Source organism: Budorcas taxicolor, chromosome 11, assembly GCF_023091745.1.
Source record: "Budorcas taxicolor isolate Tak-1 chromosome 11, Takin1.1, whole genome shotgun sequence".
Classification (NCBI taxonomy): Eukaryota; Metazoa; Chordata; class Mammalia; order Artiodactyla; family Bovidae; genus Budorcas; species Budorcas taxicolor.
This window is the reverse complement of record NC_068920.1, coordinates 29,226,957-29,248,203: the sequence shown is the minus strand read 5'-3', so window position 1 is coordinate 29,248,203 and position 21,247 is coordinate 29,226,957. Positions and strand designations below refer to the sequence as shown.

The window sequence follows — 21,247 nt, the reverse complement described above, 5'->3', positions numbered from 1 at the left end:
TTGATGTTTAGATGTTGGAGGAGGACCTTCAAATGACTTTACTGCAAGTGATGGTCCTTGAAATGCCCAAGAGTTCTCTCTTCAGAACTAACTCTGTACAGTACCTAGCACCTAATACAGTACTTGGTACCTGGTACTCCACAGGCCCAGAATAAAAAGTGGCATCTACTACTTTTGTTTTTGTTTTGCAGAGAATCCAGATCTAAGCATGTAACCATGATTATATTCTCTTCTCTTATTAATATTTACCTTAGAAAAATAACTTGTACACCCTTGATCGAAATTGGGACTACGAAGTCAGAATGAAGGGAGGAATTTACTGGGACGCACATCCCCTCGTGACTTTGTGTTCACCTATGGAGATTTTTTTTTTAAGCCAGATGGAAAGCAGATCTTAGGGGACATTTGTACGAACTCTGGAGAATCTGTTTCTGGAGCTAGCAGAGTCAACCGGTGGAAAACTTAGGAGTGAGGGAATTGGAAGGAACTGTTGGGATGGCCAAAAGCCGAGTCTCATTGGTTGAGAAACTTGAATTGCCCTTCTGGATGCACCTGCAATTTCCTCCCTGTCCCCAGTTTCCGTAGATATAATTCCAGTGTGAAACTCTTGTGCAATATCGAACACAGGTACAAATGGCAGTGGCCACGAGTTCTGAATTACTTTCAGATATTAAAGCGAGAAAGGAAGACAAGTTTTCCCATCTGGATGGGGAATTAGCTCAAATGGTAGAGCGCTCGCTTAGCATGCGAGAGGTAGCGGGATCGATGCCCGCATTCTCCAGCTTTATGTTCCACCTATGCTTTGGGCTTTATTCCCATGCTTCTGTAAATAATATACACCTGCTTAAGCATTACCACTTAAAGATGCAATTCAGTAATATTGATGATCTCACCTTTGTCTTCAGTGATAGGGTAGGCAAGGTGGGATTCTTTGGGTTTTCTCTCCGTTTTTGAAGATTGTCTCTACCAGGTGAACTTACACATCTACATTCCAGTTATTTATACGTTAATGTTACATTTTTATTCTCAGAAGCAATTTCCCACATGTCTGACCTTTTGAAGGTAACCTCAGATTCTTACAACTGAAACAAATGATTTCCAGAACCTTTTTTGAAAACTTGGGAGGTAATAGCTTTATGTACTTTTTAATACGATTGTGACGAGCTAAAGAATATGTAGGTATGTTTGAGGTTTGGGCTTTTTGTTTTTTACATTCACTCTTCCTCTTCTGAAGTCATCTGGCTGTTTCTACGGAGTTGGTGGGGCTGCTGCTGGCACTAATACTGGAATCTTGCAGAATATGGCCTAATTATAGGAGGGAAGGACTTCCAGGTGGCGGTAGTGGTAAAAAACCTACCTGCCAGTGCAGGAGACTAAGAGATGCCTGTTCGATCCCTGGGTTGGGAAGATCCCCTTGAGGAGAGCACGCAACCCACTCCCTTATTCTTGCCTGGAGAATCCCCTGGACAGAAGATCCTAGAGAGCTACAGTCCATAGCGTTGCAAAGAGTCGGACATGACTGAAGCGAGTAAGGAGGCCAGCACAGCACGGGAGAGAAATCGCAGTGGAGAACTTGTTTGAATTGGAAGCTCTGGTGCCTTGGTGAGAAAATCCAGGACAATCTAATAAACTGTGCATCCAAGGCCCATGTTATTTTTGAAAAGAAAATTGGACCATTTTTCTTGTCTACTCTTTTGCCCTCAATTCGCTTTCAAAGAGCAAGGATACTACCAGTTCTAGCCGTTAATACTGGTAGTTGCCAATGTGTTATAGGCAATGTCTCTCAAATCTAGTTCATTAAGCCTGGACTTCTGTGTCCTACATTAATTCTCTAGGTGGTTCACTCACCAAAGTTTGCGAATTGCTTACTTACAGAATAAAAGTTCTGAAGCATGGGAAGGAACATGCAAAAGTGTCAGGCACATATTCTCAGACAACTCTTCCTTACTTAATATTTTTTATAGTTGGGAACTCTTCCGTAGGTATTCGGAATCACATTTTTCAGACGGGGTAGAAGTGTGGTTAACATATTTTAATGAAATTGGCATAAAATTAACAATTGTTTTCTATTGTTAAGAGAGCTCAACCTCGAGCTCATGCTCAAATTGAGTAAAAATTCTATCAATTTTCCCCTTGTCTATTAATTTTCTAAAAACTTCTATTCTGCAGTGGTTCTCAAATCTTGCAACACGTTCAAATTATCTGGGAGCTTTTAAAACTACCAATGTCTAGGTCCCACCGCCAAAGTGGCACAAGTATGGGCACTTTGTAAAATATTCCCAGGTGATTCCGTCATCCACCCACGTTTCCCAGCCAGTAATGAGAATCACCTTTCTTTGCATAACTAAACCTAGAAGGGGAGGTAGAATTTTATCCCTCCTCCTCCAGGGTTTGTAGGTGGCTGCCAGTAGTAGTAGAGCATCGATCGGGGAAGAAAAAGAACAAGTCCCGGAAGTTGGTGATGGACAGGGAAGCCTGGCTTGCCGCAGTCCAAGGGGTCTCAGAGCGATTGAACCGAGGACTCTAGTAACACCAGGGGGCGCTCGTGCTCCATCAGTTACTAACCATTGGTGAGCGTTGTTCCAGCAGGCCGCCCTTCCCCCCGGATCCTTCCCGCCCGGGTCTTCGGATCCCCAGGAGTGTGGCGAAGACTTGTCCGCGGATTCCTTGATTCCTGGGTCGGGAAGACCCCCTGGAGAAGGAAATGGCAACCCACTCCAGCATTCTTGTCTAGGAAATCCCGTGGACAGAGGAGCCTGGCGGTCCACAGTCCCTGGGGTCGCAAAAGAGTAGGACGTGACTTAGCCACTAGACCACTACCACCTTTGCTGAAAACGGGCCCAACTCTGATCCCCTGGTCGGAGTTCCGGACTTCTCTGCGGCACCGGCCCTTAATGAACTATGGTGCTGAAGTGTGATCGTGCGTGTTAGAAATTGTTACGGAGAACAATAGTTTAAAGAAACATATTCCCTGCGCACAGTTGAGTCTTCAACACATGCACAGCAAGTATTTATATAACTGACAAAGGCCTTAAGGTGGGGGATTTAATTTAAAACCACACAAAATGTGAACTCCTTCGAGCCGGATTCGAACCAGCGACCTAAGGATGCCTATGGTCTTCCACACTACAGTCCTCCGCTCTACCAACTGAGCTATCGAAGGAATTACGTTCCGTCGCTAACCCGCAGAGGATGCCATCGCTGTGTAAGGTTAGGAGACCATTGGCGCTTGTTGTTTTGTTCACCCATGCCGTTGATAAATACGCTCTGGTCGCCTCTACGTTTTCTTTCTTTTTAAAAATAATCTAGCACTCCTTCACAGGGCGACTACCCTGGGCCAAGGTGAAAACGGTAGCATCCACTGGTTTGCAAAAAGAAAATAAAACAACGATGCATGAGGAGCTAACAAAAATTTAGCAACGATTGTCTTTTACTGTGATGAATGAATTTAAATAATCAGTCTTAGAATTTGAAGTACTTTAATCTGCAATTTTAACAGATGATTAATAGAAGGAGGAGGAGGAAGAAAACAAGTACCGGGTTAAACTCTTCAAACCACACTAAGACTTCTTTAATTGACATTAGTCTCTGTAGATAAACCAGACTATCATACTAATTCTAAACTCAAAAAACAATCTGTCCATGCGGAGCTAAAATAATATTTTAGAGCTAACTTAAAGTAAAAAGTACTGTCATTCAAATACTAATTAATTTTGCAAAGTATGAGTCTAGTCTAATTTTCTGTGGCAGTCTGAACCTCAAAATGGCTATTACTCTCTCCTAAATGAAATCCACTTGAGGTGGCAACCAACATGAGGAATCTGCTTTGATCTCTATGTTCCTCTAAAGATCTTTACATTGTCATACTGTTAGGGAAAGCGCACTAATTAAAACCACCCACCCTGGCCAGGCACCATAGTAACCATTTGCATGAGTTGTTTTATGACAGGAGGTTCTGATAAAGAACACAACTAATAAGCCTCCACCAACCGAAGAGTTTGGGAAAGGTCAAAAGGAGACACCACATATCCGACCACCTCCTGGAACCCACCTCTCTGGCATGCTGAACAATGCGTGCACCACTCGGAAGGACTCTGAGACAACCCAGAAACTAATCCCATCACCATAAAACCCGACACTGCAAGCCATGTGACAGAGCAGTTCTCTTGGTTTCCCTTAACCTCTTGCTCTGCGCCCAGGCACCCTTTCCCAATAAAATCTCTTGCTTTGTCAGCACATGTGTCTCCTCGGACAATTCATTTCCAACTGTTAGACAAGAGCTCAATTTCGGGCCCTGGAAGGAGTCCCCCTTCCTGCAACAAACTAACAGCCCAATTTTGGGCCCTGGAAGGGATCCCCCTTCCTGCAACAATAAGGTGGAGCCATACACGTTGGATAAACGAACCCCTTGTGCAAGTAGAACACTGAGACTAGCGTTCACTCTTCCATGGCACAAATATTTGCTTTTTGTTTGTCTGTTTCTGAATAGGTGTTGAAGTGAAGTGAGTTGCTCAGTCATGTCCGACTCTTTGCGACCCCATGGACTGTAGACTACCAGGCTTCTCTGTCCATGGAATTTTCCAGGCAAGAATACTGTAGTGGGTTGCCATTTCCTTCAGCTCAGTTACAACTAAGTTTTATTTGGGGAGCAAATAACAATACACTCTTGAGGCGTGACAGCGGGCCTACCCCAAAGGAGAGACCTCAATGCGTCTTGTCTTCCTCTTTTTATAAGTTTTGTCTGAATAGGTGTTCGGGAAATTTAAATAGAGGCAGTCTTACTCAAGTTTCAGAAGCAGGATAGCAGGCCTCTGAATAGTTTCTAACCTGCCTGGACTTTGCCAGGACTCCGAGCCTGCCTGCAAGCACAGCAAGTCAGGGAACACTGTAGATAAGAAAGGGAGCAGGTCTTGAAATCCTCAAGCCCCTGGAGGTCTGGTCAACCGTGCCTGGGGTTTAACCTATGACTGGCAAGATAAAACAAAAAGCACTGTAATAATGTAAAAGTAAAACCAGAGCTGCTTTTTTGCAGCCTGGGATTATAAGTTCAGTTCAGTTCTGTCGCTCAGTCATGTCCGACTCTATGACCCCATGGACTGCAGCCCAGGAGACACTGGAAGACCCTGGAAGCCAAAGACACCAGGCTTCCCTGTCCATCACCAACTCCCAGAGCTTGCTCAAACTCCTGTCCATCGAATAGGTGATGCCATCCAACCATCTCATCTTCTGTTGTCCCCTTCTCCTCCCGCCTTATATCTTTCCCAGCATCAAGGTTTTCTCCAAATGTTAGGTAGTTAGAATAGGAAAAAGGAGTCCAAAATGGTGGTGGCTAGAAGACAAAGGAAAAAGCCTGCAAAAATGAAACAAAATCTGTGGACTGAAGTGAGAACCTCTGGTGAAACAAACAGCCCTCTTGGCTAGCCCAATTTACACAGGGCAGGCTCAGGGGGAAGGAGACAAAACTTATAAAAAGAGGAAGCCAAGACGCATTAAGATCTCTCCTTTGGGGTAGGCCCGCTGTCACGCCTCAAGAGTGTATTGTAATTTGCTCCCGAAATAAAACTTAGTTGTAACTGAGCTGAAACACTGGTCCACCCTGTCAAATCTTGGTTGCCTTTGAGATAGAACCAAGGAAATTACACACTACCCTGACACATGAGTCAGTTCTTCGCATCAGGTGGCCAAAGTATTGGAGCTTCAACTTCAGCATCAGTCCTTCCAGTGAAGATTCAGGATTGATTTCCTTTAAGATGGACTGGTTGTATCTCCTTGCAGTCCAAGGGACTCTCAAGAGTCTTCTCCAACATCATAGCTCAAAAGCATCAATTCTTCTGTGCTCAGCTTTCTTTATAGTCCAGCTCTCACATCCATACATGACTACTGGAAAAACCATGAACCTTTGTTGGCAAGTGGGAGCCTCCAAAGCTGCTATTTGAAGTCTCACGGGTGAGACGGATGCATCGCCTGGGACCCTTTCCCAACTGGACTCCAGATTGCTATCATTTGGGACTTCCCAGTGCTATCCAAGTGTGGATGTAGGACGTCCCCTTTTGATGATATATATGCTGTTACTTCTCTCTATTGTTTCTATTTCTTTTAAGAATTAAGTCAAATGATCTTTGTTATAAATTCAAATTGTTTATTTGTGTGTAACAAATGGTTTGTTTTGTTAACGAATCCTTCTAACCTAAAGCGAAAGTAAAACTTTCCACAAAACATTTAAAAGCAAGTTGCTAACGCTGGACTGGAAGAAACACAATCTGGAATCAAGATTGCTGGGGGAAATATCAATAACCTCAGATATGCAGATGACACCACCCTTATGGCAGAGAGTGAAGAGGAGCTAAAAAGCCTCTTGATGAAAGTGAAAGAGGAGAGCGAAAAAGTTGGCCTAAAGCTCAACATTCAGAAAATGAAGATCATGGCATCCGGTCTCATCACTTCATGGGAAATAGATGGGGAAACAGTGGAAACAGTGTCAGACTTCATTTTGGGGGGCTCCAAAATCACTGCAGATGGTGACTGCAGCCATGAAATTAAAAGACGCTTACTCCTTGGAAGAAAAGTTATGACCAACCTAGATAGCATATTCAAAAGCAGAGACATTACTTTGCCGACTAAGGTCCGTCTAGTCAAGGCTATGGTTTTTCCTGTGGTCATGTATGGATGTGAGAGTTGGACTGTGAAGAAGGCTGAGCGCTGAAGAATTGATGCTTTTGAACTGTGGTGTTGGAGAAGACTCTTAAGAGTCCCTTGGACTGCAAGCAGATCCAACCAGTCCATTCTGAAGGAGATCAACCCTGGGATTTCTTTGGAAGGAATGATGCTAAAGCTGAAACTCCAGTACTTTGGCCACCTCATGCAAAGAGTTGACTCATTGGGGCAGGAGGAAAAGGGGACGACTGAGGCTGAGATGGCTGGATGGCATCACTGACTGGGTGGACGTGAGTCTGAGTGAACTCCGGGAGATGGTGATGGACAGGGAGGCCTGGCGTGCTGCGATTCATGGGTCGGAAAGAGTCGGACACAACTGAGTGACTGAACTGAACTGAACTGAATCACTTAATCTGGTCATTTACTCCCTCAAGTCTTCATAAAACTGAAACATCTGTTTTGAGAGGGGTATTCTGAATGGTTTAAATATGAAATTTTATCTCCTCCCCAGCCCCAACTGACTGAATAAGCTATCCTATTTTATAGATATACTTAGTACTATCTATTTTGTAAAAGTATATACAAAAAGTATCCATTCCTTCCTTCCTTTTCTACCACTCCACATTACAATACAGAAGATTCAGGCAGTTAAGACAGGCCTTAAGGAGCTTTCAGGAAACAAGAAGTAGTAGATTTGAGGGATTCTGAGGAGTGTGTGTACGTATGTGAATAACTTGAATTTTTGTAGGTCAAGAATCACATCTGGTTCTTCCATATGTTCACTTAGAAAAAATGCACATGAGAGTTGCAAGTTGTTTTATTTGACACAAAATGAGGACTGCAGCCTGAGATAGCTCTGAGAAACTGCTCCAAAGAGTTGGGGGAGACTGTCAGTATATATATGATTTTGGTAATGGGGAAGTACATGCAATCAAGTTCAGATTCTTTTTTTACGGAAAGTTTCTTAGTCTCGTGAAACTTCTGTTAGTCATGAAGAGCAGTCATCACCGTGAAGGATTTTAGTGCTGTTCGAGATTTGAGGAGATACTAGAATTGGGTTCATAAAATCACCTCCTAATAATATCTAACTGTTGGAAGACCTGTCCTACCAGTTTTCCTGGAGCACAGACTGCCTCATTTCTGCACTCCACCCTGAACTCCTTTCAGGGGATGTTGAAGGTCAGCAGCTGCAGCAGCACATGATTTAATCCTTGTAGAGTTAGATGGCAAGCACCCATGGCAAGTGCCAATTTGTAATTGAGACATACGTTACTGAGTTCGAACTCGCTCTACTCCCTGCACAACAGACCAATTAACCGAGAGACAATGTGTTGAGGCAAAGAATAGGATTTTATTCTGAAAGTTAGCTGACGGAGAAGGTGGCAGATTAATACTTCAAAAGAACCATCTTATCTGGGTCTGGATGCCACATTCTTTTCTAGAACAGAGATGGGGGTTGTTGAGGAAGTAAAGTAAAAAGGGCCATCAGTCTTGCAAAACATCTCTAGGAATGGCCACCTTGTGGAAGGGATGTGTTGATTTCTTCTTTCTTGCAGCCACTCACAAGTAGGCAGCATCAGATTATTTCTCTGTGAGTTGAACAAAGGCACCTGAGTTTGACAGTCAGGCACAGGGGCAGGGTTCTCTGAGGCAGACCATTATGTATGATTATAATAACAAAAGCAACACAAATCAAGTCAAAGAAACAGTTCCAAAAAGAGTCAGAACTGGCTCTTCCCTGCAACAAACCTAGCCTTCTTTTCCATATATTTACACAATAAAGTATAACAATGTGAAAGTGTTAAGAAGCAGGAAAGTTTTGGAGTTCCTTTTTTTTTCACCTTCATAAGTATTCTTAGATGCAGGTGAGAGACAAATTTTGAATCTTACCATAACAGGAAAGAAGAAATCTGACACCGTTTTAAACATATTTCCTTTACTTTAACCTTTGAACCAACATTCCTCAGTGGTAAAGAATCCACCAGCCAAACCAGGAGACCGCGGGTTAAATCCCTGGATGGCGAGGATGCCCTGGAGAAGAAAATGGTAACCCATTCCAGTATTCTTACCTAGGAAATCCCAAGGACAGAAAAGCCTGGAGCATTACATTCCAAGAGATCACAAAAGACTCAGACAAGACTTAGTGACTAAACACTTTAACCTTTGCATTCTATTAGAATCCCACGGACAGAGGAGCCCGGTAGGCTACAGTCCACGGGGTCGCAGAGAGTCGGACTTCACTCACTCAGCTTCATTGTAAATTTAGCACTAAAGGGATGTTGTCTAAGGATTAAAATATACATAAAAGCCTTTCTCCAGGAACCGTGCCTCCCAGGCCTGAGGGCTTAAGGTGAAAAAATACCTCTGTTTAGCTTCCAGAGAAACACCCTGACCCAGCCCCACTGTGAATGGATGCTGGACAGAAGAGATTATCATATCCCCTCCCAAGTCTGGTGAGAACAAGGAAATATTTGCAACAACTTACTGGTTTTGTTGGTTTGTTTGTTTTAACTTTATTGCTTCACCTTCCCCTCTTTGTTCCATAAAAGACACTAGCATCCAAGCCAGACCACAGGGTTCTTGAGGCCATTTGACCACCGTCTTCGGCAGTTGGTTGGCTTTGTGGATAAAGTCGCTATTCCTTTCCCCAGCACGTCATCTCTGTATGGATTGACCTGTGTGGGACGGGAAGTAGGAGTTTGGACTTGATCACAAACTTTAGCGACACCAGTCAGGGCCTTGCTGCTAGAGGCCAGCAGGCAGGTTGCATAATTTTAGGGTAAGGCCCTCGCAGCTGCAGGCACCACTTGTTCTGAGAATCTTCCCCTTCAAAATTCCCTGAAGCGGCACCAAACGCTTGCAGCAAGGAATCCACAGACTTCTAGGAACTGAAGAACTTGACCATCCAGCAGCGTGAGTCGCCCTCGGTGGACAACAGGGAACACCCTCCCCCACACATTTGGGGTTTTCCTCCACCAGGCCAGCCAGTTTGTTTTGCCTTTGAGATACCCTGTTGGAGAGGGCACTTGTTGGACTCTACCCGACTTGAAACCGGTTTGTTTCCTTCTACTCTGTTCATTCTTGTTCGAATGTGTGCTTTTAGTGTTGGGATTTGTTTGTGCTTTTGGTGCTTTGTTGTTCTTGAACTTTTAAATATGGGAAATGCTCCATCTATCCCTAAGGAAAGCCTTTTGGGGGGTTATCTTAAACAAGTGGGCAAAATATAGCTGTGAGCCTATGACTAAGAAAGAGAAGATATTCTATTATGACAATGTGTGGCTCCAACATATATTAGGATCAGAAAAGCGATGACACCTGAAGGGCTCACTCAGTTACTATACAGTCTTGCAATTGGAATTGTTTTGTGCAAGGGCAAGGGGAAAGGGTGATACTCCCTATGCACAGCATTTATGCTATTACATCAAGAGGAAAAGAAGTCAGATGACTGCCAGCCTACAGTGCAGCAGTCTGAAAGGAAACCCAAGAGAAAATCTGTTGTATGAAAGGGAGCAGGAGAAAATGAGAGTGAGGGCATGTTATGTCACACCTTAAATCCCACTCTGGCCAATATGGCTCCCCTTCCTGACCAGGTAACTGTTCAGATTGCTCCCATGCCACGGACCTCCTCACTCCTTTCGCATCTTCATCTTTTCCCTACTTATGGGAAATGATTAGAAGTTTCTATGTTAATCCCTGGGGCACAGGCACTTAGTTTCGTATCACCATCTAAGGCCCTACAGGGCACTCAGTTTGAACCGGGAGCCACTTTTAAAATGGGGCAATGTCTTTTGAGCGGATATTCCATAGGAGGCTTCAAAGCAAAAGGCCAACCGGATGTCTATAGATGCACAATCCATTCTCAACTTCAGATTTAACCACCTAAGGTCCTACAGGGCACTCAGTTTGAACCGGGAGCCACTTTCAAAATGGGGTGAAAGTCTCTTGAGCGGATATTCCATAGGAGGCTTTAAGGCAAAAGGCCAACCGGATGTTTATGGATGCACAATCCATTCTCAACTTCAGATTTAACTGGAAAAACTGTAACCCCCTTTCCTGAGAGGACCCACACCGCCTGACAACTTTTCACTTCTGTCTTTGCCATTCAGCGTCACTCTCAGGTGGACATTCACACCCTTATGAATTTGATGGTGACTGAGATTAAAAGGAGGATGGTCATTGACATAGCTAGAGAGGAAGCGTGCCAGCTTCATCTAGTGGACCTAGATGGAACTCCAGAAGCAAATCAGGCAGTTCCTACCAGTGAGCCTCACTGGGATCCTAAAAACAGAGACACGCTGCATCTAGAGCATTACAGAAAGTGCATCTTAGCAGGTAGCTAAGCAAAAGAGCTTAAACAAAATTCTGGAGATACCAAAAAGCTCAGTGAGGATCCCATTAGAGTTTCTAGAAAGAATTTATCAAGCTTATGGGCACTACACTGATAGAGACCCTAAGGTCCCTGAGAATATGATGGTAAACAAGACCTTCATTGGGCAAAGTGCATCAGATATAAGAAGAATGTTACAAAAGTTAGATGCTGCATTTGGAATTAACCCTTCTCAGTTAGCAGATGTGGCTTTTAAAGTTTTCAATAACAGGGAACAACGACAGAGAAAAAAAGATGCAAAACAGCTGGCACGGGCCCTGGATTCCTGGAAGGAAAGTAACTAGAAGAGAGGTAAGCCACAAATGAGAGAGGAACGATGCTCTTACTATAAGGAGAAAAGGAATTGGAAAAAAGATTGCTCTAGGCTAAAAAATAAGGAAACTAATAAAAGATAGGAGCCACTCAGATGGTTGAAAGAGAGGAATATTAATGAATGAAGAGGACCAGGGGCTCCACTGGACTTGAGGCCCACTTCTAATTTCCCCACAGGAACCCTGAGCAAAATTGACTAGCGAATGAGTTGATAAGACTTTTGATATATGCAGGTGCAACATACTCTGTAGAAAACACCAAGGTGGCACCAAAAAACATCTCGATTCATCCTGCTCATGGGAGTCTCTGGAGAAGAACAAAATTGTAGACCTATGTATTATTCACAAAATTGTGATTGTGTCTGACTTTACTTTTCTTCCAGAGACTGTCCTCCCAAGGTCAGATCTAACTGTAGGCTAACATGTTCTTGTAGGCAGCTTCTTAAATTACCTACCTCTGGCTGTTCTTTGATATCTGGCTCAATCCAGGATCAGTTAAACTGTAGTCATGAACAGAAAGTCTGGACTCTGCTTTCAGATTATCTGTCCTAACAAAAAGCCACTTAAGTTTTTTTTTTTTTTTAAGTTATTTTGATAGGTGGGGTTTATTAAACAATGTTATATGTATAAAAGATTGTGTTAAGTATTCTAAAGGCGATGCAACTAAATCATTCTTCAACAAATATGTGAGAGCTTACTATGTATAAAATTCCTGAATTCCAAGATGTCATAATGTGTTTTTTCTCTTTTGAGAAATATAATGTCGCTGTATTTGGAATAAAGAAGTAATTAAAGTCGGATTGGTGTTCTTGAAAGAAGAGACATCCAGGAAGCTCATTCCCTGTTTCTGCCTTTGACAACACAGCAAGAAGACAGCCGTTTATAAGCCCAGAAGAGAGTGCCCACCAGTGATTGAATCAGCTAGTGCCTTAATCTTATACTTCTCAGCCTCCAGAACCGCAAGAAAATTAAATTTTTTAAATTCAAGCTACCCAGTCTATGGTATTTTGTTTTGGCAGCCCACATAGAGTAAGAAACCAGCAGGAACCTATGCTCTTTTTAACCACCTTCCTTTGCAGTTGAATTGTTAGGTGTAAGGAGTTAGGTTAGCTTATGTTCTGGACCAAGCTCAGGGATAGTCTTGGCCTTGGAGATGTTTGCATGGTACTTGGATTCAGAAATTCACTTTTTAAGTAGGTTAACTCAATTTTAACAAGATAGCCCAATGGCCATAAGACTGGGAAAAGGCAATCTGTTCTAAGAAACACAAAAAACTGTTTATATACCAGAAATCCATTAAGGTAATTGACAACAGGACATATGACTTATTAACACCAGTAATATTTTTTCCTCTGTGTAGGACATCCGTTTATAGTTTTTATCATACCAGGAAACCAAAACATTAAGCAGAGGCTGCTGAGTGAACAAAGGGAAATCAGGCTTTACAATAAGACTTAGGGTTTGATATCCACAACATGTGGTCTCTAAATGTTCAATGAGTGTTCTCTCCAGTAAATAAAATGTTCATATGAATCAGAAACAGGATCTCAGTTCCCTTGATTTTAGCGGATAAATACTGGTAATTTTTTAACTCTATTTCTGTCGCTGTCGCCTATTTTTTAAAAGTCACTCCAACCACCTTAATTTTGTAATAGGTATCCAACTTGGAAAAGATGCTTAATAAAAATATGTTCATCAGTTGATTTGAAAGACTTCCTGTCTTTAAAGGAGACTGGAAAACAGTTGCTTTCTAGGAAAACTGCTGCTTGTCCATCCATTTTCAATGATTCTCAGTTTCACTGTGTTTATATCGACAATACTTTCAAATTGTAGGGTGTCAACTTATTTTAAAACGTGATTCCATATGCCTAACCATAGGTGCTATTGATTTAAATAGGTGAAATACAAACTTTAAACATTGGGTATCTTAATAGCAATATTCAGGTTCCTGAGTAAAGAGAAAAGCAAGATTTGGATGGGGAAGGTTGGAGAGTAGTAAACAGTCATGTCTCCAGTGTGCTCAGAAGTGGGCACTCTTTCAATACAATAATCAAAAGTTCTGGGCCTTTTGATCTCAATGCTACTGCTAAGTCACTTCAATCGTGTCCGACTCTGTGCGACCCCATAGATGGCAGCCCACCATGCTCCCCTGTCCCTAGGATTCTCCAGGCAAGAACACTGGAGTGGGTTGCCGTTTCCTTCTCCATTGATCTCAATAGGTAGGTACAGTTAAAATTATCAGGTTTTCAAAGCGACATATATAATGTTAACATCTAACTCCTTTTGCTCTAATATACACTAGGGGAACTTTGCATGAATTTTGCCTTCCGAAATTTGAAAGCAATTAAAAACACACTAGGGAAGTTTCCCAGGTGGTGAAATGGTCATAGCAAACACCCTCTTCCAACAACACAAGAGAAGACTCGACACATGGACATCACCAGATGGTCAACACCAAAATCAGATTGATTATATTCTTTGCAGCCAAAGATGGAGAAGCTCTATACAGTCAACAAAAACAAGACCAGGAGCTGACTGTGGCTCAGATCATGAACTCCTTATTGCCAAATTTAGACTGAAATTGAAGAAAGTAGGGAAAACCGCTAGACTATTCAGGTATGACCTAAATCAAATCCCTTATGATTATACAGTGGATGTAAGAAATAGATTTAAGGGCCTAGATCTGATAGACAGAGTGCCTGATGAACTATGGAATGAAGTTCGTGACATTGTGCAGGAGACAGGGATCAAGACCATCCCCATGGAAAAGAAATGCAAAAAAGCAAAATGGCTACCTGGGGAGGCCTTACAAATAGCTGTGAAGAGAAGAGAGGCAAAAAGCAAAGGAGAAAAGGAAAGATATAGGCATATAAATGCAGGGTTCCAAAGAATAGCGAGATAAGAAAGCCTTCTTCAGCGATCAATGCAAAGAAATAGAGGAACACAACAGAATGGGAAAGACTAGAGATCTCATCAAGAAAATTAGAGATACCAAGGGAACATTTCATGCAAAGATGGGCTCAATAAAGGACAGAAATGCTATGGACCTAAGAGAAGCAGAAGATATTAAGAAGAGGTGGCAAGAATACACGGAAGAACTGTCCAAAAAAGATCTTCAAGACCCAGATAGTCATGATGATGTGATCACTAATCTAGAGCCAGACATCTTGGAATGTGAAGTCAAGTGGGCCTTAGAAAGCATCACTACAAACAAAGCTAGTGGAGGTGATGGAATTCTTATTGAGCTGTTTCAAATCCTGAAAGATGATGCTGTGAAAGTGCTGCACTCAATATGTTAGCAAATTTGGAAAACTCAGCAGTGGCCACAGGACTGGAAAAGGTCAGTTTTCATTCCAATTCCAAAGAAAGGCAATGCCAAAGAATGCTCAAACTACCGCACAATTCCACTCATCTCACATGCTAGTAAAGTAATGCTCAAAATTCTCCAAGCCAGGCTTCAGCAATACGTGAACCATGAACTCCCTGATGTTCAAGCAGGTTTTAGAAAAGGCAGAGGAACCAGAGATCAAATTGCCAACATCTGCTGGATCATGGAAAAAGCAAGAGAGTTCCAGAAAAACAACTATTTCTGCTTTATTGACTATGCCAAAGCCTTTCACTGTGTGGATCACAATAAACTGTGGAAAATTCTGAAAGAGATGGGAATACCAGACCACCTGACCTGCCTCTTGAGAAATCTGTATGCAGGTCAGGAAGCAACAGTTAGAACTGGACATGGAACAACAGACTGGTTCCACATAGGAAAAGGAGTACATCAAGGCTGTATATTGTCACCCTGCTTATTTAACTTATATGCAGAGTACATCATGAGAAACGCTGGACTGGAAGAAACACAAGCTGGAATCAAGATTGCCGGGAGAAATATCAATAACCTCAGATATGCAGATGACACCACCCTTATGGCAGAGAGTGAAGAGGAGCTAAAAAGCCTCTTGATGAAAGTGAAAGAGGAGAGCGAAAAAGTTGGCCTAAAGCTCAACATTCAGAAAACGAAGATCATGGCATCTGGTCCCATCACTTCATGGGAAATAGATGGGGAAACAGTGGAAACAGTGTTAGACTTCATTTTTTTGGGCTCCAGAATCACTGCAGATGGTGACTGCAGCCATGAAATTAAAAGACGCTTACTCCTTGGAAGAAAAGTTATGACCAACTTAGATAGCATATTCAAAAGCAGAGACATTACTTTGCCAACTAAGGTCCGTCTCGTCAAAGCTATGGTTTTTCCTGTGGTCATGTATGGATGTGAGAGTTGGACTGTGAAGAAGGCTGAGCGCTGAAGAATTGATGCTTTTGAACTGTGGTGTTGGAGAAGACTCTTAAGAGTCCCTTGGACTGCAAGCAGATCCAACCAGTCCATTCTGAAGGAGATCAACCCTGGGATTTCTTTGGAAGGAATGATACTAAAGCTGAAACTCCAGTACTTTGGCCACCTCATGAGAAGAGTTGACTCATTGGAAAAGACTTTGATGCTGGGAGGGATTGGGGGCAGGAGGAGAAGGGGACGACTGAGGATGAGATGGCTGGATAGCATCACTGACTCAGTGGACATGAGTCTGAGTGAACTCCGGGAGATGGTGATGGACAGGGAGGCCTGGCGTGCTGCGATTCATGGGGTCGCAAAGAGTCGGACACGACTGAGCGACTGAACTGAAATGGATAAGAATCTGCCTTCCAAAGCAGGAACAGGGTTTCGATCCCTGATCTGGGAAGATTCCACTTTCCGCAGAGCCCAGCGCCACAGCTACCTAGCCTGCACTCTAAAGCCCAAGGGTTGCAATTACGAAGCCCACGAGCCCTGGAACCTGTGCTCCGCAAAGAGAGGAGCCCGCGCACGGCATCGAGAGAGCAGCCCCTGCTCTCCACAAAGAGAAAGCCCGGGCACAGTAGCCAAGACCCAGGGTAGCCAACTCGACTATCCACACTTCCATTCAAGAGAGAATGGCAGAAATGCAATTTGGACTTTAAAAACCAGGCTTAAATCTTTAGATTTTACTTTCTAGGCAGTTTCAACCTGTTGTGGGTTGGATTTTCATCTATGTTGTGTTGTTGTTTAGTGGCTAAGTCGTGTCCGACTCTTTTGACCCCTTGGACTGGATCCCGCCAGTTCCTTCTCCAGGGGTTGACCAACCCAGCGATCAACTCCACATCTGCATTGGCAGGAGGTTTCTTTACCATGAGCCACCAGGGAAGCCCCCATTATCATCTATAAGGAGGTCCATTGTGCTGTTATGTGTGGGTGATCAGGAGCTGAAAGGGTATATGCGATAGTGGTAATAGAAACTCTCTCTTTGCTACATAATGGCACTTGCTTGAGCCAGAAAGTTAGAATCACCATTCACAAAATTCCATTAACATCACTGCCTCTGCCCCCAAAACGGTTTCTGTTGTTTGGATTGTCTTCTCCACCCTCACACTTGACCTTTCCCAACATCCTTGCATCCTAAATCGTTTTTGATGGGGAACCATCCCAGAAATTTATATCTACAAAGCCAATGCCCTACCAGAGACTTCGTATCTCTTATCAAAATAAAAGCTCTAATAAAGCCAGGAAAAAAAGTGTTGCCGCCAGGGGGCGATGAGGCTTAACTTCGCGGAGCCAGAAAGCTGGCCCGAATAGTTCAACAGCCAGTAAACCGTAGCAGGTCACCAGGATTCCATAATTCAGTATCGGACAGTTTTGGAATCTAGTTTCTCATGTGTGGCAACGGTGGGGAACTTCGTTTCCGAGATTGGGAAGGTGCGGAAATCTAGCGGAGAGAAAAGATTGAGAAAAAGGTACCACTCGCCCAACGTGGGGCTCGAACCCACGACCCTGAGATTAAGAGTCTCATGCTCTACCGACTGAGCTAGCCGGGCGGTTGACTATTAAAGTTGCTTTAATGAATTAAGAGACTAGGTCGAATAGACTTCCTGGACCGACGGTGATTATAGGATTCTAGATTTTATTTGACTGCTTTTGTTATATAAGCTAGATGATATGAAACGGCTCAGAATGTAAGGATTATTAGATGTTATTGGCGCGCACTCCAATCACTTCTTCCGTCTCCCTTTCATTCTTACCAACCTGTACTGATAGACCACAAACTGTTTCTGGAATCCAAGAGTAGTAATCTGAACGTCCTAAGAGTGATCCCCAACTCTGGTTCACCTAGAGCTTCAGGCCTGGTTGACAAAGTGGTTGGTTACAAGCCCAAAGGGCTCAGGTCCTCGAACCCAGAACTGCACAAGGCCTTCTCCAGTAACCCGCTAAGAGGTTCCTCTCCTGTTTCTGTCACCTGTCAACCCTGGCCCCTCTTGCCACGCTGTGTAGCTGCGGTCCTGAAGGAATTCCCTGCGGTTTTCTCCTTCCTTTTCAGGCCCCTTATGCTCGTTCATTTGTTGTCCTTCTCCATAATCAAAGTTTATACCCATAGAAAAGGGAGGTGGGAAGGGGTGTTGCAACTGTGTTTTGACATAAAATGTTTGACAACCACTGTAATATAGAATCCAATGATTTTTGTGTATTTTGTTTAGCACAGACTGCAAAAGTTCTTTGATTGTAATATGCTAAACAAATATCTGTTTAAAGAGTATACCAACAGTACGTTCCAGCAGTACGGAAAAAGTGCCCCTTCTCCATAAACAAGCAGAGCCCCTATTCCTAAATAATGCAGGAAAACGCAACAAGGAAAGCCGAAAAAAACTTGTACAAAATTTTCCAGCCTCACAACTCTATAGGTAAATATTTGATTATTCCATTTGAACCCATTTCTTTGATGTGATGAATGAATGATGGATGACATTGAATTGAGATGTGACCATCGTCTTCCTATACATTCCATATGGCCACAACCGTGGAGTTGGAACTTCTAGAATAACCAGAAATATTTGGCTTTGCAAGAGTTAGTTTATAGCTGTTGGAAAATTGAATAAGACCCAAAACTTAAAAGTACTTGCCTCTCTTAATTATCAAGTTGTTTATTGGAATCAGGTGCATACACAGCCTACATACTTCTACATGAAAATACAACAGTTTAACAGCAAATGTACGCGTTTCTTGTGGGTGAGTTTGACTTAAAAATTCAACAGCGTGGGTAGACAAAACCTGGGCTCGTCCGGGATTTGAACCCGGGACCTCTCGCACCCTAAGCGAGAATCATACCCCTAGACCAACGAGCCACCCGCCGAAGTAACCTTTTTTAAACGGATTAAATATTTAGCTTCTCGCTTTTCATCTGTGTTCAGTTTCATTTGTAGATGTACATAACTATAAACTACATTTACCCCACTGTTTCTCTTTGTCTTCTACCCTCTCTTCCTAGTTTCAAAAACAAATCGACTTAGCTCAGAACTTCCCTGGATTTCGCAGCCCAGTTCTTCGAAGCTTGGTTTGTATAAAGCCTATTTCTCAAAAGTCGCTGATCCATCCTTTGTAAGAAACAACCGTGACGTTTACTTAAAATGCAGAAACTTGTAGTCTTCTTCAAATCTACTGAGTCAAAGTCCCTGCGGGGTGAGGCCCAATAAGCTGCATTTTGGACGAGATTGACATATCTTAGTATTTTCGAGGAAAATAGTGGAAATTCACTCCCCGGGATATAAAGCTCTGAGGTGGTGAATAAAGAAAGAAAATTCGTTGTTCAAGGAACGAGAGGATACGTAATTAGGGTCCTGAAAGTCGATTTTATTGGAAAACGAGACTGATTGAGGAGGTGTTAACATCAAGGAGTGGATCGAACAGAGGGGCAACTGATGTCGATCAACCTGGACTGAATGGTTGGTGACAGACGGCAAGGCAGATTCTGGAAAAGGGCTTAGTCGTTTCTTACTTAAAAAACAAACAAACAAAAGCGACAAAATTCAAAGTAGGAAGAAAACTGTTCTCAAGGTGAGAATCCTCCCTTCAGATGAGGGATGATCTAGTCAAGCATTCACACTTGCCCTGCATCTCAATATGTTTTCAGACTATTTTGAGGACAGTGTTTTCTAGTGACAGTTTTTCCTTCTAATGAATTTAGTAATTCCTAAAGTGCCTGCTCTTCTGTCCATGGAATTTTACACACACACACACACACACACACACGCACACGCACACACACACACGGTGTCCTGCACACACACGGTGTCCTGCTGCTTTTCTGTTTCTCCAGGGCAAAACTTCGAGCACTCTGACTTACCGAAAAGACAGGTGGCCCGGACTCCCTCGGATGGTTTGGTCTTGTGGCAAAATCATACAGCAGGTTGTCTCGTGGGTCAGTCCCTGAATTGGAAAGTAGTCAAGACTACACTGCAGAGTTAAAAGTTAACTGTGGCCCGTACGGGGATCGAACCCGCGACCTTGGCGTTATTAGCACCACGCTCTAACCAACTGAGCTAACCGGCCACTTGGTGCCAGGGGGTTCTTCCAAGCTTTAATAAGAAACTGTTTCGATTCTTGCTATTTTTGTTTGTTTTGCTATTATGAATAGAATGATGTATCTGAGCCACTGGATTTACCTACACCAAAGAAGACTTCGTTCTTTTCCCATTTGTCCTACTTTTTCAGTACCATAACTCAGCAACAATAGCCTCTCCTCCCCTTTCAGTGTTTTCGGACCAGCAACCGTTCCAAGTTTCCAGGTTGTTCCTCTTCGGCCATATGTACGCTGGGTGTGTTTTGCTGCGTTTTCAATTTGAGATAAAAATATCCTAAAATACCTCAAGGTTATCCTGCTTCCCTCTCTACACATACAGTTCTATACTTCGTGGCTAAAAGGGAGTCATAGAAAATTAGGCTTAGATACAACGTATTCATAGATGTTTTTAAGGTAGGATTTCTGGTCACTTACATAAAAGGACCTGGAGATGCCGGGGATCGAACCCGGGGCCTCATACATGCGAAGCATGCGCTCTACCACTGAGCTACATCCCCGACCCCTAAAATAACTGTTTGTAGTTCTTCCCAATACTTTGAATTGGATTTTTCCTCTGTAGATTTTCTGAATGCTTAAGTTAAATTCTTCTTTGCGTTTTCAGTGGAATCTTGAAATGGTTAATGGTGCAACATTCATCTGCATCCCGAGTGGAGAAAGCTTTACAGTGACTGCACCCCTGTCAAGCACTTAACGTAGAGACCGAAGGATATCTGACGAGGAAAAAAGAATGGGACTGTCCTTTTAAAGCTGCTGCTGCTGCTGCTTCTTTTTTTTTCTTCTTCAAAGATCGCTGAGACCCATTACGAAATCATATCGCTCCCTCAGTCCCTCGACCGACATTCAGGTGTCCAAAGTGCGACCGAAAGATGATTTAATTACCCCTTAAAATTATCAGCTTTGGATTGACTTCCTTTTGAAAGTACTTTGGGCCCAGATATAGAATATTTGACTTATTTCTCTGGGAAACTTAGGAACTAAAGGCCAACATTCTGCAGTTTTTGACTGCGCTGAATTCTGTATATTCCTATCGTATATATCTCTATATGCAACATAGTGATATAGTGCTTATTTATACATACAGCGTTTATCTATACTAGAGAGTGAGAAAGAACTGGGGAGACATTATAATTAATGTAATATGGTTATATCTCGGCCTAAAAGAAGACTGTGGCTGAGTTTCTATGTCAAGCAGTTTCCGAAGAGCCATCTCTGAACCGGAATCACAGTCGAAATGTCTTAAATGGGTTATCTGAATGCATACATAAATTCACTATAGTTAATGTATGAGTTTTAATCTGCGTGAGCCCGGATAGCTCAGTCGGTAGAGCATCAGACTTTTAATCTGAGGGTCCAGGGTTCAAGTCCCTGTTCGGGCGGCTTTGCTTTTTTTCTTCCCTCTTCTTACACGTTTATCCGCCAAAACAGTAACGGAAAGAAAAGTAAGCTCAAATCATAGACTGATTTCCCTAAAAAAAAAA

At 42.9% G+C, this 21,247-nt stretch overlaps 7 non-coding genes across 7 annotated transcripts; 2 read left to right on the top strand and 5 right to left on the bottom strand.

Annotated features, from left to right (window-relative positions):
- Nucleotides 1-708: 708 nt before the first annotated feature.
- TRNAA-AGC (transfer RNA alanine (anticodon AGC)) lies at nucleotides 709-781 on the top strand. Its single transcript has one exon. It is a non-coding gene; the product is annotated as a tRNA-Ala (tRNA).
- A 2,292-nt stretch (nucleotides 782-3,073) lies between these two features.
- TRNAY-GUA (transfer RNA tyrosine (anticodon GUA)) lies at nucleotides 3,074-3,163 on the bottom strand. The gene is given in 2 exon segments: nucleotides 3,074-3,109; nucleotides 3,127-3,163. It is a non-coding gene; the product is annotated as a tRNA-Tyr (tRNA).
- A 13,996-nt stretch (nucleotides 3,164-17,159) lies between these two features.
- On the bottom strand, nucleotides 17,160-17,232 carry TRNAK-CUU (transfer RNA lysine (anticodon CUU)). Its single transcript has one exon. It is a non-coding gene; the product is annotated as a tRNA-Lys (tRNA).
- A 1,230-nt stretch (nucleotides 17,233-18,462) lies between these two features.
- Nucleotides 18,463-18,534, bottom strand: TRNAP-AGG (transfer RNA proline (anticodon AGG)). Its single transcript has one exon. It is a non-coding gene; the product is annotated as a tRNA-Pro (tRNA).
- Nucleotides 18,535-19,664: 1,130 nt separating this feature from the next.
- TRNAI-AAU (transfer RNA isoleucine (anticodon AAU)) lies at nucleotides 19,665-19,738 on the bottom strand. Its single transcript has one exon. It is a non-coding gene; the product is annotated as a tRNA-Ile (tRNA).
- Nucleotides 19,739-20,194: 456 nt separating this feature from the next.
- Nucleotides 20,195-20,266, bottom strand: TRNAA-CGC (transfer RNA alanine (anticodon CGC)). The gene has a single exon. It is a non-coding gene; the product is annotated as a tRNA-Ala (tRNA).
- An 806-nt stretch (nucleotides 20,267-21,072) lies between these two features.
- Nucleotides 21,073-21,145, top strand: TRNAK-UUU (transfer RNA lysine (anticodon UUU)). Its single transcript has one exon. It is a non-coding gene; the product is annotated as a tRNA-Lys (tRNA).
- Nucleotides 21,146-21,247: the final 102 nt, after the last annotated feature.